At 38.0% G+C, this 20,163-nt stretch overlaps 2 long non-coding RNA genes across 5 annotated transcripts; both read left to right on the forward strand.

Annotated features, from left to right (window-relative positions):
* The first annotated feature begins 360 nt into the window (after window positions 1-360).
* LOC113583850 lies at window positions 361-7,830 on the forward strand. Of its 4 annotated transcripts, none has more exons than XR_004775740.1 (7): window positions 361-544; window positions 2,847-2,912; window positions 3,529-3,895; window positions 4,818-4,876; window positions 5,430-5,700; window positions 5,926-5,987; window positions 6,274-7,830. It is a non-coding gene; the product is annotated as an uncharacterized LOC113583850 (long non-coding RNA). The 4 variants fall into 4 exon arrangements; XR_004775741.1 differs by having other exon boundaries at window positions 5,430-5,591; XR_003411344.2 differs by having other exon boundaries at window positions 5,926-7,830.
* An 11,060-nt stretch (window positions 7,831-18,890) lies between these two features.
* On the forward strand, window positions 18,891-20,133 carry LOC113583855. Its single transcript, XR_003411351.2, has 3 exons — window positions 18,891-19,013; window positions 19,369-19,433; window positions 19,701-20,133. It is a non-coding gene; the product is annotated as an uncharacterized LOC113583855 (long non-coding RNA).
* The last annotated feature ends 30 nt before the right edge of the window (window positions 20,134-20,163 follow it).

Raw genomic sequence — 20,163 nt, forward strand, 5'->3', positions numbered from 1 at the left:
CTCACTGTGTTACTCCTAATTACATGACATTAAAGGAGTAGCTATTTAATGTTTGCCCTGTCGTTTGAGCTTGTTATTTACACATTTAAATCTAAAGTTGTGTTTAGTAACTTTGACATTTGTTTAGTTTAAAGCCAAAGGATGATGAATTGATGTTGCAAGGCATATGTACACCTTATTCTCCAGAATAAAGAACAAGACCGCTGTCTGTACAACACCTAAAGAAAACCCACAGCCTACATTCACTCCCTACCACCAAAAACAGACACAACCCGCTTCCCAAATAAAGTGGCAGTCGTCCCGAAATAACTGCGGTGGGGATGATCCTCAGTTCTCTGAAATCACGTGCCAGGGCACGATGGGAGGGAAGGAGAGGGACTTAAAAGCCGGGCAACATCTGTGGTTTTAAACGAGAGATGTAAAATTTCTTTGTGCCATGGATTCTCTAATACGCGTGTGTCTATCATATCTTTGTTTACAAACTTTGAAAGGGTTCATTATTCATTTGGCGTGTCAAGGTTATAAACTGCAGTCGCTGGTCGAGGTAAGATACTTCGGTTAGTAAATGTAGTTATTAAGCCATAGTACAAATTATGTGAACAGTTTTATAGCGCATAGTCTGGGGCAGATTTTGTGTACGTTCGTGCTTCTTCGCAGTTAAGTCTAATCGTCTAATAAGCGCTTCAGCACTCGCAAAGGATATTTTAACTACGCTATTTGCGGTGTTAATTCACCAGAAAGGGAGAGTCCTAATTGCATTTGGAAATACACACACACACAGTGTGTGTAAATAAATTTGTATTTATTTATTCCCCTTGTTCTCCTTAAGACTTGTATATTAAATTAACAGTTGTGATATAAAAAGTAATTTACATTTATATTAGTTTGACAGTATTCAACCTTATATATTTAAAGAACTCACAGTGATACAACCTGAAGCTACAACAGAGACGAGTGAGATGTATTAAGGACAAATCCAAATTCAGGGTCGGTAGAAGGGTCCGGAGTAGAAAATCCAGGGATGTGGGAACAAATAACAACAAGAATGCACGACTACAAAAAGAAAGTAAAACACGAAAACCGAACGGGAAAGGATAGCCGAGAGAAAAACACGAACTGGCTAAAACGGAAACAGGCAACGATGTAAGACATGGAGCACAGGCTGTATGAACGCAACATAGACTACATACAGACACGGGGCTACATACACAAGCGCTAACGAGAGGGAAACGCGCAGATAAGGAGTGGACAAGGTGACCGAGACGGCAGGGACGGGCCGTCCCTGACTAAGTAATGATTTATCCCTACGATCATAATCCGCTTTACTCGTTGATTTCAGTTTCGTTTTCACCGATATGGAAGCTCCTCCATACCCTCATCCAGTCACAGACGCTGTGCGTCAGTATGGATGTTAATGTAACACAGACGAGTCCTGCTCAGCTGCTGTGATACTGCTGACCATGTCGTTAATTATAGAACAGCCTGCACTGAGTGCAGACAGTGTCCCTTTCAGTTTTAGTTTTACTCCGTAACCGGGTATTCGGAGTAAATTACATCTAATTGGAGTTTGCAGTGTGAACTGTCATGGTTGGTCCCTCCCAGCTTCCCTGGTCCATGGTCTTGTGTGTTTTGGTTCCATTCTGTAGTTTGGTTTTCCACATCTGTCCCTCGTTTATAGTCTTGTTAAGTTCATGTATTTAAGACATCTTGTTATAGCCTGCTTCCCCTGTTTACCTTGTGCTTTTTGGTTCGTAATCTCCGTATTGGTAAACTGACCCTGGACTACCCCAACGACTACGACTCTGGATTTGCCCATAATAAATCTCGCCCTTCACACATGCATCCGCCTCCGTACCGCTCACGGTTACAAGCAGCTCATACTTGAAGTGGATAGTGTATAGCCGAAGTGTGAAACCTGGGATGAGACAATTGTCTCTGGTAACGAAAAGTAGCCTAGTAACAGAACGCCAAACTGCTAGGACAACACATTGGGTCATCCAGCAGGAGGGCCAGAACCACGTACAGCGCCTGCCCCGGTCCCAGTCACCCGTTTTCTGATCATACTCACCTGTTCCCTGTTTCCTTGTCTTTATTTAAGCCCACAGGTTCTTGAAGTCGGCGCTGCACGTTAGCGGACTTTACATTTACATTTACGGCATTTAGCGGACGTTCTTATCCAGCGCGACTTACAAAAGTGCTTTGTCATTTCCTCATAGAATATATCCAAGTACAGTGCAGTACAGACCTTAGAGCGACGCATTCGCGACTTTTGTTTTCTTTATCGCTGCGTTGCAGCTTTTTGGCCTAATTGAATAATGAAGAATAAAGACTCGTTCACCTTACCCTCGCCTCGCTACCACCATCACAGCTGCCCATCCTTTGTCAACGGCGCAGCTTCTCTCAGTATTCTGCCTGCGCTCCTCCAAATGCTGTTTTGAGCAGTGGTAGCTCAGTGGTTAAGGAACTTGACTTGTTATCAGAAGGTTGCTGGTTCAAGTCCCACTGTTGGGCCCTTTAACCCTCTAGTTGTACTCAGTCATAGTTGCATGTTGCTTTTGATGAAAACGTCAGCTAAATAATGTAAAACACTGATCACTCATGTCTTGCTCTGTCTCAAACTTAGACTTTATATATATATATATATATATACAGTCTAAGGGGATGAAATTGAATGTAAACAATGTAAATGCAATTCAAATAATGTGCTGAACTGTTTGAGTTACAAATTCAATAGTAAATTATTAATGCTTTAATAGTAATAGTCAATAGCAAATTATTAATATTATAATAGTAATCGTCAATAGTAATTATTAATGGTAGTTTTCTTCCTCTTAACCTTACCATAGAATCACATGGTCCTGCACTGCTGATCATGAACACCTTACATCATGTGTGCTTCATCTGGTGTGTAGGTGAGTTCTTCTTCTATCACACTTACACATTAATACAGTCGTTAATACGATTAATAACGGTCTTCTCATCTGCCCCTTATTATAGATGTGGAAGCGTTCCGTGTTAAATTGCATTATATTTTACTAGCTAGTTATATTTCTTTGAACAAATATAAATTTGTGTGGGTTAGGAAACCTCAGATAGCAACAATACATTTCATTGCTAGACAGCTATTTACTGATTGATAAAGGTCATGTGATAAATTTGATCCATCAACATGTAAAGCAACAAGAGAGGTGCATTAATAAAGCATTTACAAAGACACATGTCTCAGAGTCCCAGAGTCTTTCCAAATATTAGGTCCTTTAACCCTCTGACATCAACCACAGCTTGTAACCGTTTTGTATTACGTATTAGCAAAATTAGAGTAACATCAAAAAGACACTAAAGAGCATCTGTCCTCCTGAGGTCTGGACTGGGATGTACACGTTTTTAATTTCTCCTCAGAGGTTTTGCCAAGTGTTTTAAGTGTAATAGTAAATGTGATGTCATTGACTTTATTGTCATGTAATATTTTATTCCCAGTGTCCTTCTTTGCGGATCTAGGCTCTCATGAGGGTATTTCTTCCTTCCCAGGCTCTCTCGCTGCACAATCACACATCTTCATGTCTGCCCGAGTAGGTTCCTCAGCTGTCCTGCCCTGTGACTCGCGAAATGTTCCCAGCATACCTTTATCCATCCCAACACCACACGTTGAGTGGTGCACCATTACAGAGACTGTGTTTGATGCGAAAGGGTGAGGAGTCGTACCAGGGTGAAGGATATGTGAACCGCGTGAACGTTCCTGGGGACATGTTGCTCAAGGGGAACTGTTCCTTGGTGATGAAGGAACTCAGACATGACGATGCAGGGGTCTATGAAAGCTACCTGCTGGTGAAACGCCCAAAGAGAGCACTCCACTCTGAGAGAGTTTTCATCCAGAGAATCGAACTCTCAGTTAACGGTAAGATGATGAGGCACTGGAATGAATAGATTATGTAAAAGAAATACATGCTTTTTTTGAACTAGCATATAAAATAATCCATTCTTTATTTGAACTTGATATTGTAACGTGGGAGGTGAGGAAGGATGACTTGACACGCACAGTAGGGCAGTTGAAGCACAGCATACGCTGGGTTAAACACCGGCGAAGGACAAATACTAAACACAATGTACACTGGGTTAAACACTGACGAAGGATAAACACTAACGAAGGACAAACACACAGAGTACACCGGGTTAAACACAGCATACACTGGGTTAAACACACATAAAGGACAATAAAGAATAAATCATTGCTATAGGCTGCCTGACCTGGTGATGAGGGTGTCTCCAGTGTTCTAGATGTCTGTAAAGGCATAGCATGTTGGATTTGAGACATACATGCGTGCATACAGCTGTAATTTTGGTAGTACAGGAAAGCAGGTTTGGAGGCCCACAATATTGGAGTGTAAAACACTGTGTGCCTCTGTACTGATTGTAGTGAGAAATTCTATCATTTAATTTTTTAGCTAGACTGAATGTGTGTGGAATTAACGGTAAGATATATATGCTGTTTGTTTGCTTGACCACTGTTCTTTTACACTGTCAGGGACTTTCATATTGTGCTGCCTTCAGAACATTTCAACTGATCATAAGTCTGTTTCTCTTGGTGAAAACACCACCTTGCACTGCAACATCACAGCTGATTACGAAATATCTTGGTATGGGCAGAGCTCGGACGAACTGAGGTTGCTGATATCTGCTGGTAGAACAAACCTAGACAAACAATTTTCCCTCAGTTATAATGTGGATAGGGACCACTTCGATACAACTGACAGCAATGGTTCAGTCACTCTAGTGATTATTAATGTGACGGAGAATGATCTGGGGCTGTATTACTGCAGGGGCCGAGACTACAGATCGCTCTTGAAGTTTGGGAGAACCATCAGATTGGCCATTACAGGTTAGTGCCAATACATCATATTTTATTCTTATATTACACTCACTCACCTTTAAATTTTAAATGTCTGTATATGGCAGTAGGTGTGTGGTTAGTTGCAGAGTACCAACTGAGTTACTGGGATTTTTAAATGTCAGCATCATTTCTGCATTGAGTGGTTTGGCACCACTAAAATATGTCCAGAACAGATATCTGTATCAGTGGATTCATATTTGCAAATTGAAAACATGTCATTTTAAAATCCACTTTATGTGCTTTGTGTATATATATATATATATATATATATATATATATATATATATATATATATATATATATATATATATATATATATATATATATTATATATATATATATATATGGTCATTTAACTGCAATGGAACTAAAAGTGAAACCATAAGTACTCCAGGCTGTGTCTTACTTCTCGGAAATTCCCCATTTAGACTGAAATGTAAAGGGTTCCTATGAATGTGACCTGTGGTTGACAACAAAACGTGTGTAATTTACCTTTGAATCATACAGAACAGGTCCTGACAACCCCATGTTACTGTTTCAGATGACGGGTATCACGGACATAACACAGCTCATTTCTGCCATGACTCTATTCTGCATTCTGCAAGGCCCTGCTGGATTACACTTTTGATCCTAGTGTGTGTGTGTTTGGTCTCTGTCCCGTTGAACATCATCTGCATATGTGTGTTATGTTGCAGGGTGCAAGGTGAGGATTACCTACACAGCTGTCATCTCTACTTTGGTTCTTTGTGTAATACTGTGACAGAGCTACACTCACCACCCACTGCATGAGAAGCATCTGCCTTGTATCAACAGTTACGAGCTTAGTACTTATTATATTCCTACCACTGATAAAACTCTAGGGCATGTCTTCAAGGATCTATATGCTTTCTTTTAAATTGGAAAGCATACCTACATTTTCTTTTAGGTCTGCCAATGTTTATATCAATGTAAATATTAAAAAATGAATTAGAATCTTTTCCTCAGTATATTTTAATGTTTGGAATATGGGTGTGGGATTAAATTCACTTCTCTTTCAGGAAAGCCAATGTCATCATCAACACACACCTGCTGTTATAACTCCAGAGAGCCCACTGAGAAGGTACCAGAAACACTCTTAATTAAATGGGAAGACATCAAGTACATTTAGGAAAATAACAAAGGATTTGTTTCCACCCTGAATATTAATTAAATGCTAAACACTGGTTATATTGCATATTGCAACACATCTCTCCAAATGCAAAGGTGTATCTTTCACTGTAGGGTTTTGTGTCCTCTTAAACACAATACATTTTTTGCATGCACAGAATTTATAACCTATTGAAAACTATAACTACATAGTCGTGCATTATGTGTTTGCAATGAACTGTAGTAGCTACTTTCTCCAGGAAGAGGTTCTGCAGTATGCCAGGTTTGGACATCACATAGTGACCAGTGAAGCTGAAGGAAACACAGTGTATGCGTTGGACACTGTGACATATGCAAGGGTCATGACCTGACCCAGCAAACCTCCACCACCATGAGGCTTCAACAACCAGCACAACCAGCACAGCCAGCACTCAGGCAGTGCTGAAACTAAGAGTGTCCAACTGATAGTTAAAACCATACATCCACTCTGCTCTATCCACTGTACAGGTTTTCTTTTTTGAAAGCTTTTACAGAGCAGATGTGAATGTCTCATATATAGATGAATACAAAAACATTAGTACTCCATACCATATTAATTAATTTAAATGGAAGCCAATAATGTGTTACTCTCCTTGCTGCTGTGGTCCAGTTCAGATTTTGTGTCTGATTGATCATTGCTTACTCCGCCTTGTTACTGACTCCGCCTTGTTACTGATTCCGCCTTGTTACTGACTCCTGCTTTCCCTTGATTGAGCCGCTGTGCCTTATAAATATGCAGCAGACCTCTGGGCTGCACATTATTCAGGCTTATACCATGTTTTTGCGCTCCTCTGTTTGTATGTATGTGCTCTTATCTTTGATCTCTCTGTTCATTCTGCTTGGCTTGTATGTACTCTTGTGGTGTTAGCATGTCTCCTATCAGTTGTTATGAGCACTGTGTGTGTTAGATGTTAGTAATGTTTGTTAGCCTCCTCCATTGTAAGGATGGCTAAAGTGGCTAATTGGTGAACTGTTTAGAGTACAAATGAGTTTGTTTATACAATCTGTTGCAATATGCACAACATATTGATCGATAAAAGAAAAACACTTAATATTCAGTGTGAAAGTCAATACACTAAAGTGTCCCTCTATTGTGGTGAGAGCCATATAGAGTCCCTCTATTGTGGTGACTGGCCAGGTGTGGCCACTGAACCTGACAACGGCACTAACACAACTAGGACTCATATGGGTTTTTATACATATATGTTTGTATATCATTGCTATCAGACAAAAACCTTTTGTACAAAATTGCCATACTAATAGTGATTTGTCATGAAAAATATTTTAAAATCTAAACCTTGGTTTAATTTGCAGCTTTGAAACAGCTTGTCATGGCTTACCTTTCAAGTATTCTTTTAAAAGCCTAGCTTAAGCTATGTGATTTTTAGCCCAATTTGAACCACAATTTTACCTTTCCAACAAATTTTTCTACAGTTGTGGCCAAAGGTTTTAAGATTAGCACAAAAATTGGTTTTCACAAAGTTGCTGCTTCAGTTTCTATGGTGGCAATTTGCATTAACTCGATTGTGAAGAGTAGTCAAATTAATTGCAAATAATTGCAATGTCATTGCTTGCCATGAAAATTAATTTACTTTTTTTTTTACTGCATTCCAGCCACTGCATTTCAGATCTGACACAAGATGGCCTGCTAACATAATTTCAGTGATCTTTTCCTTAGCTCAGGAAAAAGGGTTAACAAGGATAAGGCAGCTGATATCACTCTGTCATGCTGATTAGAAGAGCAGACTGGTTGCAGAAGTTTTCTTCTGTTAACCATGGTTACCTCCAAGGAAACACATGCAGTCATCATTGCATTGCATCAAAAGGGCTTCACAGGCAAGGACATTGCTGCTTGTAAGATAGCACCTAAATCAACCATTTATTGAATCATCAAGAACTTCAAGGAGAGAGGTTTAATTGCAGTGAAGAAAGCTTCTTGGGGCACCCAAGAAAGTCAAGAAAGCGCCAGGACTGTCTGCTAAAGAGGATGCAGCTACAGGATCAGGTCACCACCAGTGCAGAACTTGCTCAGAAATGGCAGAAGGCAGATGTGAGTGCTTCTGCAAGCACAGTGTGGCGAAGGCTTTTGGAGGATGGCTTGGTGTCAAGAAGGGCAGCAAAAAAGCCACTTCTCTCCAAGAAGAACATCAAGGACAGACTGACATTCTGCTGGAAGTACAGGGGTTGGACTGCAGAGGACTGGGGTAAAATTATCTTATCTGATGAAGCCCCCTTCAGACTGTTTGGGATACCTGGACAAATGATGGTCCAGAGAAGAAAAGGTGAGAGCTACCATGAGTCCTGTGTCATGCCAGCAGTGAGGCATTTTGAGAACATTCATGTGTGGGGTTGCTTCTCATCCAAGTGAGTGAGCTTGCTCAAAATTTTGCCAGCACCACTGTCATGAATAAGGAATGGTATCAAAACAGCCTCCAATAGCAACTTCTTCCAACGATCCAGGAGCAATTTGGTGATGAACAATGTTTTTTCCAGCATGACGGAGCACCATGTCACAAGGCAAAAGCGATAACCAAGTGGCTCAGTGAACAAAACATTAAAATTTGGGTTCCTGGCCTGGAAACTCCCCAGATCTTAATCCCATTGAAAACCTGTGGTCAATCCTCAAAAAGAGGGTGGAGAAACAAAAACATAGAAACTCATCAACTCCAAGCACTGATTAGGCAAGAATGGGCTGCCATCAGTCAAGATGGCAGAAGCTGATCTCCAGCATGCCAAGGCGAATTGCAGAAGTCTTAAAAAAGAAGGGTCAACATTGTAAATATTGAGTCTTTGCATAAATTAGATGTATTTGTCAATAGAAAATTATGAAATGCTTATAATTGTACTTCACTATACCATATAAACACCTGACAAAAGGATATAAAAAAACTGAGGCAGTAACCTTTGTGAAAAACAAAATTTGTTCTCAAAATTAGATAATTGTAGATAATTTAAACAAACAGTGAAAATGTACTCCTTGAATGAAATAAAAATGATTTTAAAAATACAAAAAGTAAATTTATATAATGTTCACTACAACAGGAAAGAAAATGAAACAGAATTATACAGAAAAAAAACAACTTTTCTTATTCTAGCCAAGACATGTATAACTGCTTTATAGAAGTGGATTCCTTATGTCAAAAATTATGTCTAGGAGCGATGCTGCATTAACATCACCTTTCTCACTGGAATATGTCTCCTTAGTTGGATTGAGTGACAAAACAGTTTGCAAATTACCAACGGTGTTGCAGTGCAAAGTATCTTGCAAATGCATATAACATGTCTTAAGCCTTAGATGTTAAATATTGCAGTTAATTAAAATAGTAATCCATCTTTATTTAAAAAGTCTGCATTTAAAAAGAAAGAATACTGAATCATATTGAGCTCTGCTATCAGATATTTAACTACAATGTTGTTTGAATAAAACACAGAAAGCACAAGAAACATACAGAACAACAAAGAAATCCACCACTGGGTGTGTTGGAGGAAAGTCTATATGTTTTTATGCCTGCATCTTAGTTTTTGGTTTAATGCCACCCAAAATTTCTGGATCAGGGCGTCTATAATAAATCAGAAATGGTGCATTTCAGTTTTTATAATTCCATTTAACTATAATGACAAACAAGAATATGGCACCACCACTCTAGCAGAGCTGACTGAAAATGAATGGATTTAATAGTGGCAAAAAGGATTTTTAAATTTAGGTCTTGTCCATACTAATATTAATATTTTGCAAATGTTTTACTCTATTTTTTGGCCTCTCATGCACACACAAATGCTGTTTTAGTCACAGAAACAGATGTTTTAAAATGCCTTTGTGAAGAAGAAGATTTGTAAAAGCTCCAGTTTCCATGTATCTTTCTGAACATGTTAAACAGTGTTGAAAAACAGTGACATGACGTTACGAGTCCTGCATACCTACTACTGCTTTGTGTAATGAGCATGCAGATACAACTACAACAGTGGCTAGTATTTGACATATCATTGATGATATTTGTTGTAATGTTGAGAACACTGACAAACAGGAATAATAACAGCACAATTCATATGGTTTTAAAGACTCCATTTATTTCAACTCAAGAAGACCGCTATCAGGTAAAGCAAACAGGTGCAATTATGGAAAAAGAAAGACAATTGTAATTGTTTTACATTGTTGAAGGTGGCCAAGTGACTTCGTGGATAATTGCTCAGGTCATGATATATATATATGTAAAAGCAGTTTGGTTCCAAAGATTATATTTACCTATTTCATCCAACATGTTGGCAGGGGCATGACAAGTCAAAAGATTCTCGCACAGAGTTGAAGGATTTGTAGTCTTTGGTTCGTGTTACAGGGTATTGTGTTATAGGGTCATCTAATTTCTCATGTTGAATGGAGGAGGATGAATTCCTGGTTAATGGCTCTATATGTTTGGACATGCATATATTTAACAGTGATATTTTGTATGATTGGAAATGCTTTAAATGTTAAAATTTTATCTAGGACAAAATGTATGGGGGATATTAGGAACTTAGGGATAATTTAAGTTACCTGTAAATGGTCCAGTCCAAGGTCTGGGTTTATAGTATATATGTTGATTCTGGAAATAAAATTTCAGTCATGCCCTACATTTGCTGATTCACCAGGGCCTTGTCAGATAAACTGAACACTTTCTAAAAATGTATTTCTAAAATGTACAGTGTAGGAGTTTTGCATATATTTGGCCTCAGGAACGTCCCTCTTCAGTTCCAGCAGTAGTCTGCCAACACAGAGGGGATCCACTTTTCTTGGTTCCACTTTTCCATACTATACATAACGACAAGGACCATATTAAATTCATGTGAAAAATTTGGTAAATTTCACAGATATAGTTTCTCAAAATGACAGGTTTCACAAACTGTAGAAGACAAATGCTACATTTCATGACGTATATTAATTTAGCTAATAAGGTAAGCTTGCTTGCCATGCTAAGATAATAGCTTGTGTTAATGGATTGGTAAGCAAGGAACAGTGTTATGATTAATTCTCACTGAGATAAAATTGACATGAATTAGAGATGTCACCGATCCAATACCATGCATCGAGATTGGGTTGATATCTAAAAAAAATGCTGGATTGGTAATCTGTGAAAAAATATTGAATCCAGTCCGATACCGATCCAATACCATCACAAATCTAGTCTGAAAAGAGCACAGCTATGCATTGTAGCAATGCAAGCACATGTGATAACAGCCAGGTTAGTTTGAGCAGGTCACATGATAACTGTAGGGGTGTAATAATGCATCGTGACACGATTCATCACAATTTATAAATAAATTGTCTAAATATGGCGATGAGAATCATGGCGACGGACAATATCAGGTTCTGTTTATTTTGTAATCTAATGCTATCTAATATCTTGAACTTGACCTATGGTAAAGCTGTTACAATAGCTTATTTTCATACTGTAGTATGTTATAGTCTAATGTTCTTTTTAATTGTAGGGGAGTACAACTTCTTGTTTAATATTTTCAGAGTATTTTGTATTGTTTATGCTTCAAAAATTAAAAATGAATACTTACACTTGGTTATTTAATACATGATGAAACTATATTTTGTTTACAATTGTAAACTTCTGTTCCTAATTTCTTTTAAATGCAGGGGACTAAAGGCTATTTTTGTTAAAAAATGTAATACAATAATTTATTTATTTTTTTGCATTGTTTCTACACTTAAGAAATTGCTTTCAAATATTGTGACAAAATCGAATCATGAATCCAGTATCGTGAGTCAAACCGAATCATGAGCAGAGTGCATCATTACACCCCTAGATAACAATTTAGTCTGAGTATGTCACATGATAACAGCCAGGCTAGTTTAAGCACAGTTTATACACCACTGTAGAGTTTAACTGCAGCGTTTACTTCACATTGATGATTAAAACTGATTCTAATGCAAACATCCATCCACCCACACACGTGAATATTTCCATTGCTATCATTTTCATAACCTCCATTGGGTGTTCAGGTTAGGCCATCTAATGAGAGCATAATAGTGTTATAGTGCAAAATGGTGTTTTAGCACTTTAACAAACGATGGCATTTCCAGTTTGGAAAAAGGGAAGTTCATGTGCAAGGAAAGGAGAAATAGGAGCACAACCCTGACAGAAAGTGAGCTGGAGAGGAGAAATAATACCAAAAAGTAAAGTACTCTCCTTCTATAAATTCATGAAGTCAATTACTCTGTGGCTTATGTATATTCAAGAGGCACAAAAAAGCTGTTCTCCATTATTCTGCTGAGTTTTAAGATGGATTTGAAATGTAATTATCTTATTTAATAATAAGATGGAGAATAAGCTATCTACATAGATTCCAGATTTTTTATCTTTATTTTTATTTGCTAGAATGAGCAACCATCTTATAATCATTATTTAATTAAATTAGATTTTTACCGGCTTTAAGCAGAGGTCGAGAGAAGTACATGTAACCTGTACTGAGTCTCTGTGATTGTACAGGTAGCCTGTCTCTCTGTCTACTCACTTAGTGCCTGGTATGATGTCATTATGAAGACTAGAGGACACAAAAAACTATAGGACACAAAAACACAGGCCAAAACATTTTAACATGCTTTAATATGCCATGTTTGTAAATATCCCACTCACGAGTGTAAATGTGTTTGTGTTTGTAAATATCCCACTCTTGAATGTAAATGTGAAACTTGTGAGCACCGAGAGAATTTCATTTCATGCTCAAACTTGTCTGCTCACGTTCCTCATTATGTGCCATCTTCCGGAAAAGGTATTTCATAGTCAAAAACAAGGAACCATTAGCCAATAGCATGTAGCAATAGCTGAAATAAATATCCTGTCTGAAACTGTCAAAACCACCCCATGTCAAAACTTGCAAAAGGAAAATATACATGTCGAGGAAAGCGATCAAACCATTTGATATCGAAAAATGTTTCAGTGTGGCATTATGAAAGATTTCCACAATTCTTTTCTTTTTGTGCTCACAAGTTTCACAGTTACATTCACAAGTGGGATATTTACACACGCAAAATGGTAAAAGGTGCATGTTTAGATTTTTTACCCTGTGTTTTTGCACCCTCTAATTTTGGCATTAAAATCTCTCCATACCTAGTGTGTGTGTCACGGAACGCTCGCGTCCCGCGAGTCACGTGGTTTGGCCAGCCACGTGCAGTAGGAGGACTTTCTTTTCTGCACACACCTGTACACACCTGCACACACCTGTACACACCTGTACTTCGTTTTGTCTGTGTGTATTTAAACTCACGTCAGGGTGTGCGGCACCGTTTGTCTTTGTAGATGTAATGTCTAAATGTAACGTGTTTATGTTAGATGTATCCTTGTGTATTGTGTTCGTTTAACGTCAGTCGTTTCTTGTTCATGTTTATCGTTTGTAATACGTGAGAGTGCCGCTGTCGTTTATGTTATTAAATGTTCGTCCCTGTCGAGGAAGTCTGTGCGTCCTGCCTCGCGCCCTGCGGCACTCGGGCCACCACGCGTTTCAGTGTGTGGCTTTTGTTATGCATATAACAGTGATTTAACACTGGAAATTCACAAGAAGAACACTTCTAAGGTCAACATTAAGTTGATATGGGATTAGTTTTATTCAGTATGAGGAATAAAATGCAGACAAACTAGTATAATGTTCAGGAGTGAGCGCATGAGGCAGCCCTGCTGAGTAGTCAGACAAAGAGTGGGGGTGTGTGTGTGTGTGTTGAGGGTGAGTGCAATACAGCTGAACCAAGAAGGTAATGAGGCAATAAATATCATCTTACTGTAAGTCAATGGAAGAAAAATTGTAAACAGTTTTTTTTCTATAATTATTATATGTTTCATTTATGTAGCTCCTTTCACAAAACACAAGGTCACTTTACAAAACTCTATAGCTACTGGGTCTGGACCTTTTTTTGTTATTCCAGTATTCCACATTTCAGTGTAATTCCCAGTAACAGTCCTTTACTCTTGTTGTGAGTGACTGAACAGACTCTAAGGTGGTGAGGTCTCTTGCATTCCAAAAGACTCTCCTCAGATGTTGTCAAATGTCACACCTGGTCAGTACCCAGACAGCTCCACATTCCATGTGAGAGATACCGACTCCTTGTTCCCATTTGTTTGTTATTCTGCTCACCTCACTGCCACTGTGTGATGCAGTCTAATAGTGCTAGTGCTTTAAATTTTGTCTGAACACAAGCAGAAGGGTAAGTATGAAAGGAGAAAAAACTGTATGATCTTTGGAAAAGGGCAGGTCACTGTAGCATCGTCTTGGGAGAAGGAGAACAATCCAACAGTAAAAGAAGTGTAACATTTCTGACAAAAGTAGAGTTATATCCGAGAAAGGTTCTAGATTACTTTGTTCTTAGGTGAAAAACAACAAACAACACAACAACAACAACAACACAAAAGAGAGACAATCCGAAGAATCAACCGACTGACATAAATGCGGCTTTTTGCTCTCCTAGTGCTCCTATTTCAAAGGTTTAGTATACTAATGTTATTTTCTAACTCTGTAATTGTTTTCTTATAATAATAAAATATTACAATAATAGTAGTACAAAATTTAGCATAGTCGTTTTACCTCAAAGGAGCTGCTTATATTCAGGTTGATATTCACTCACCTTTTGCAGGTAAATTTTCAGATAAAATCTCTTCAGGGGGTTCTTTGGAATAATAGAAAAATAGAAAGAAAATCTTTAAAACATCTTATTTTAGCATCATCACAGATATACCAGGTCTGAGAAACACTAACATAGCCAAACACTAACATGGTTTTTGCACATCTCCACTCATAATTTTCTGATATTTTAAGTATTTCTGCTGAGCTCCTTACCATCAACTGAGAGTTCGACTCTCTGGATGAAAACTCTCTCAGAGCGGAGTGCTCTCTTTGAGCGTTTCACCAGCAAGTAGCTTTCATACACCCCTGCATCGTCATGTCTGAGCTCCATCATCACCAAGGAACAGTTCCCCTTGCGCAACATGTCCTCAGGAACATCCACGCGGTTCACATATAAATACTGTACTGTACTAGGATGTGTTCTATGAGGAAATGACAAAGCACTTTTGTAAGTCGCCCTGGATAAGAGCGTCTGCTAAATGCCGTAAATGTAAATGTAAACATAAATGTAAATGATGTGGCCTTAATTTTTCTTTACTGGTTCATACATTATTTGTGGTATACACACAAAAATATCATTATGAACTGAAAGGATAAAAATGTGACATTACAAATGGTTTCTCTTATCTAATACGTGTAATGTATAGGATCATTTCTACTAAATGTAGTATAAATTAAAAACAAGGGATCTGAAAGTTTGACTGCACATCAAAAATCAGAACTCATAAGGGAGTTGAAAGTGCAGGTGTGAAAGTGCAGGTCTAAAGTTCCAGCTGTGCAGTTGAACAGCTGGACACATCTGGACACATTTCTTCTCACTTGGCTCTTATGTTCCATCTTCTATTTATTTTTATTCACTAGTTTGGTGTCTAATTTCTTTTAGCAGTCACAAAGTGATCAATTATCAGTCCATTTCTATTAGCAGTCAGATTCTTTGTATGTGTAACATACTTGGTGAAATAAAATGATTTGAACTCTCTAGTATTTATGTTGAACGTTTTGGCGTCTTCTGGTTCTTTCCTGTTAGTATTAGGTAGGGAGTTGGAGAAGCTGTTGAATATCGCTTTCTTCTGGTTTATTAGACCAGTTAGAAGAGACATTTTCCTTTGTTCAGATCTGTCATTTTGTGTAATATTTTGGAATGAAGCCGACCATGAAGCTTTACTTCCTGGGGTATATATTTTCTATGACACACTTTTAGAATGACTGTCATTAATTTTTCAACTTGTCTTCGATCTTTTACCCACAGGTTATAACCCACCATGACATGAGCCATTTTTAGCTGCTTTGTGCATAAACAGGATGTGAGGGCTCGGGGCAGAATGCAGACCAGGTAACACCTCTGCAGAGACAGCAGTCTGTACATAAATCTGACCTTCTCCTCTAAGTCACACCACAACTGCAGGGGACATGGCCAAGCTATCGGTGGTTATGCTACAGCTTTTGTTTGGTGAGTACAAGCAGAGTGCTGGATAAAAGAAAAGCAATGAATAATTGTTATTGATCACTCCATCCATGAAAGACTGAATGGTGTTCAGTTCTGTTCAGGTGTTTGTACATGCATTCACTTCAAATACATACTCTACCAATGACATACAGGAAGCAATGTGGAATAATCGTTATATAAAACTTTTCCTTTTAGTTAGTAAAAAATCTCATGAGACTAAGGGCTTTATGTAATACACATCAAACATTGCAATTTATGAAAATAAATTTAAGTAATGAAAAAAAAAAAAAACTACAATACCACAAAACAAAATTGAATTTAATTAGGACTTAATGTAATATTTTTGACATTTTTAAAAGCAGAAGCAGATCTAGTCTATACATGCCAGTAATTTCCAATTTCAGGAGCTTGAACGTTTGGTTTGAATATCTTGATTGGTTTGAATATTCTGATGGAGCAGTACACAAGTATGTAACTAGTATACTATGGAATAGTTAAATAAAAGTTAAATAAGGTCTCTATTCCCTGCATTCCCTGTTACCTGTCTTATAAAACAAAGGTTAAAAGTCAAAGGACACACTGCAACTCTGTAATGTAGTGCTAAACAGTACCCACTATAGTGGCAAATTATCATATGTTAAAAAAGTGTAGCCTACTTTTAAAAAGGATTCCTGTGGAATGCTTTTTACTGAGTGTAGATCTATAAGATCAGAGCTGGTGAACACTCGGGTATTTGTGTTGATTGATTAGCTTTACTAAGTTATGTTGACTGATTAGCAAACAGCAGCAACCAAATTCATCATCCATGAACATCACATAGAGAAAACTGCTATTTTACTTCATTTATAATATTTTACTTTATTTATAGATGTATTTCATTTTTATTCATTATCTATTATTTATATCAATTTATATATTTGTTAATAGCTTTTCAGGTTTTTTTTAAAAAGTTCATTTTAAGAAAAGTGAAATATATGTCCTAGCTGATGCTGAATATGCTAGAAATCCTGATCTAAATGCAGGGTTTCATAACAGCACAGTCATGCTCTTCTCCTGGACGTAGTGAGACATTCCTTTACTCGTGAGTTTAGCAAGACTGAAGACGGAGCTGAACGTGGCTGTGAAGATGAGTGAGAGAATAGAGCCATGTGTTCTCTGGTTGGTTTGATTATACAGAGATTCACCTGCTTCCCTACTGTAGTGAGGCACAGTGGGTTGTGTCCTGTTTGGTTGGGCTGAAGACATGAACCTGTTTTGCTTACTGTTCTCCTCTTTTGCAGGTACCTTCATTTCATGCCTCCATCAGACACCTTCAGTTCGTCTCAAATCTGTCCAGCCTGGAGAAAATGTCACCCTGCACTGTGACATTGTCCTTAAATATGGAGTATCGTGGTATCATCAGAGCTCAGAGGACATAAAGATGTTGATAAATACTGAAAGAGGGAAACTAGATAAACAATTTTTCCTCAGTTACAGTCTGGAACAGGACCATTATGATATAGCTGAAAACAATGCCTCAGTCAGTCTAGTGATCACTGGGGTAAGAGAGACAGATTTAGGGCTGTATTTCTGTGGCGGATGAAACAACATGACATTCATGTGGTTTGGGAAGGTCATCAGGCTAATCTTCTCAGGTTGGTGTTGATATTTTATTCAGTGTGTAGGCTGTTATTTTTCTTTGTGTGTAGGTTCTAGGGCTCACATACTTCCCAGCGAACTCATGCTCATCACACACACACACACACACACACACACACACACACACACACTTTGAGCTCTTAACTCTCCACACATCACAACACTGGCAGCTGCTAACAAGTACCATTTTGCAGTGACACTTTGAAACACTGCACTTTGCATTTTTTCACAACAAGCAAATTTCTAACTATATAGCAATATGCACAATACACACATGCAACCTCATAACTATTTAACTCTGAACATGTGTAATAAATAACTCATTATGTAACTCATTAGTCATTGTCTTCATTGTTTGTCTAGTTTTGTATCACATTTTCTTACTGGTGTATGGAGGATATGCAAAGTAAGAATTTCATTCTTACTGTGAATTTTCATTAACAGTAAATTCTTGGACGTGAACTTACTCATCGGCTTGATAGAGAAGACTGTTTGAGGAACACGATGAAGGCACTGGGGAAGAGTAGGCAGCGCTTTATCACCCTGCCTGTCTACTACACAGCAGCCCACTTTTGTACCTGTTAGTTTTCCTCATTTAACAAAAGCAAATCTGTAGATTTTTACAGATCTGGTCACAACTGAACTCCATTTCCTCATCTCTCATCTTTGAAATGTCATCTTCAGTATTTCTTTGAACTGTGGGCCTAGTCTACTTTTGTAGATATAGGTGTTCAGATAAATGTCTACATTCTATATTCAGGCTGTATTCACTTACAATGAATTTCAGTAGACTGTTTTCCTCAGAAACAGGGTGTGGTTGTGGTTGTGTTTACTGATAAAAGCCCTTATAAAGGACTTTTATATACTGCTGAAATCACCTTCCTGTGGAAAAAAAGCATTCTGTAGTAGTGTCTGGGTTAGTTGAAAATATAGGTACAAAATAACCCTATTTGTTCTTAAATTAGGTCCTTCAGCTGTTTGACCTGAGACTTGGTGTGCTATATGTTTGATGTGGTAACCGAACATCATTTTTTTGTTCCTGTGTTCACATCCTCTTGTGCTTAATCATGCCGCCATCAGACACTGATTCACCTCATTTTTTATAATTCTGCCTTTCAGAGACTGGAATTCACAATACTACGGGTGTATCAGAGCCCTCACATCCTGAGCCCTCTGCAGAACCAGGGCTCTGCTGGACTAAACTTCTAATTCTAACCTGTGTGGTCTCTGTCCTGATGAACATTGCCTGTGTGTGTGTGCTCTGTTGCAGGGTACAAGGTGAGGATTTCCTGTTTAAAGATCCACACACACCCAATTCAGAATGTCAAACAAGTCAGAATGACTCAACCCGTTCAGAATCACTCCACAGATAACCCTAACCCTCTGTCTCCTGTAGTTTGCGCTCTTGGTTCACACTCTCAGCCTCTGGTGTAGGGGGAGGTTATAGATTAGCACTATGAATGATGAATGCAAATCTTTTAACCTGTTCATAAAATTTGTAATAAAGAAAAAAGCATACACTGAAAAATTTGTAGAGATTAATTAATCAGATGGTTTAAAAACTAAATGTATTATTTAAAAGAAAATTTTTGCTTTTCTGAGTTTTAAACCAGACATGCATGTTCTCTGTCAGGTATTGCAGGATCCACACACGCATGCAGCTGTAACAGCACCAGTACTGAGGAGTCAGTTCAGAAGGTACTGCTCACATGGTACTGGTCAGAAGGAAACTCACCTGAACAGCACAGCTAACAATCCACTGTAACCAAGTCTGTTTGTGTCCAGGTAGAATTAGTACTGGACATATAATTCAACACTGGGAGGTTTGCTGTATTATTGACAACAAATCAGATAAAATTCTTGAAAGTATTATATGTTATGATATCATTATAATGAAATGTAGTTTTAATATACACACATTGTGTTGTCAAGTGAACAGTGCTGTCCCGCCGTCTCTCTTTTCAGGAACCAGCTGTGCACTATGCCACCCTAGTACATGATGCACTGGTCCAAGACGTGGTTAAACTGCACACTGCACCTGCTTTGGACAGTGTCACTTATGCAAAGGTCACAAAAGGTCACATCAGTGCCCCAGTATGAGGTGTCGCAGGTGTATGGTTAACTAAACCCTGAGCAGGTACCTGGTTAACTAACTGGACTGCTGAAGTAACCAGCAGAATACCATGTAGACAATTTATAAAAATATAAAGTTAAAACTACATTAATTAATTTTTAGTTAGAAAAAAATGTTAGATAAAAAAATAATTTTCCTTCTTATATGTGTAAAAGTTTTAGTTTGATCATTAGTGTCACAGTACCCCTGCTGGTAGATAAAGGACGTTTAAAGACTTTCATTGCTGACAGAAATGTATTATAATTACATCTTTGCTGTGTGCTTTACATTTTTTTATTTTTATTTTTACTTATT

Source organism: Electrophorus electricus, chromosome 2 (genome assembly GCF_013358815.1).
Source record: "Electrophorus electricus isolate fEleEle1 chromosome 2, fEleEle1.pri, whole genome shotgun sequence".
Classification (NCBI taxonomy): domain Eukaryota; kingdom Metazoa; phylum Chordata; class Actinopteri; order Gymnotiformes; family Gymnotidae; genus Electrophorus; species Electrophorus electricus.